This window comes from Hipposideros armiger, unplaced genomic scaffold (assembly GCF_001890085.2).
Source record: "Hipposideros armiger isolate ML-2016 unplaced genomic scaffold, ASM189008v1 scaffold_2363, whole genome shotgun sequence".
Classification (NCBI taxonomy): Eukaryota; Metazoa; Chordata; class Mammalia; order Chiroptera; family Hipposideridae; genus Hipposideros; species Hipposideros armiger.
Window position 1 is genome coordinate 17,840 of NW_017733700.1, and position 991 is coordinate 18,830.

The window sequence follows — 991 nt, forward strand, 5'->3', positions numbered from 1 at the left end:
AATGTTCTGGTGTTGAGTATCCAGGCTCCCCTTACCGATATCCATGGTGGGGTCCTAGTCGGATGCTGGGTTGGAATATATAATAATACCCCCCAGGCTCTTAGACTCCCCTAATATCCCTGCTCCTCTTACCCGCCCCCCCCTACCCCCGTGCTTTAATCCTGGGGGGCTATATTACCCTTTCCCCTTCCCCACCCCCCAGAGAGCAAGCTCCCTTCTCTTATTGTAATATCAGAAATGGCGCCAGAGGCAGTCTGAAGCGGCGCGGGGTGCAGCGCAGGGGGGGGGTGGCAGGCATGAGTCACGCCGTGCGTATATTCGCCCTCCGCTTTGCCCGTACCCCCGTGTATATATACACTTATATACATATTTTTATCCGCGCCCGGCACCCGCCCGCCCGCTAGCCGCTCGGGCTATGCTTCGGGCGTGGGCGAGGCCGCCAAGAGCTGGGGTCGCTGCAGGCCGAGCCCACGTCGCAGTTGGGCTGGCCGACGGAGCCGGGTATGGCGTCAGCGCTCTTATCTCTCGGCCTCGCGCGACTTTCTTCATTCCTAGGAGGCGGCGGCATCGGCTGTGTTTTTCCGTCTCCCAGAGGATACCCCGGCGGGCATTGCCGGCGGTCCCCGATGCTCCGCAGCCTCGGACTGTCCCGGAAGGATTTTATATATATAACTCTGGCAAAGGAACCCGGGTCCCGCAGCGCTCCCTTGCCCGCCTCGCCCCGATATCAGCTGCTTCTGGCTAAGGAGGAATCGGGGCAGAGTAACCCCGGGGGCGCACCCGGGGGCAGGGCTCTCAGCGGGCTGCGGCTTATTATAGGCACAGCCCTGGCTGGCAGCGCGGTGGAGGCAGCCGGGGAGTGGGACGCAGCGGGCCGGCTTCCGGCGTGGGGACTGGGTCCGCTGCTCCGAGGCGGGCGTGGCAGCAGCGGCGGCTGGTCCCCGCCTTTGAGGGGACCGCGGGACTCTGCAGCCCAAGCTCTGAACAGTTT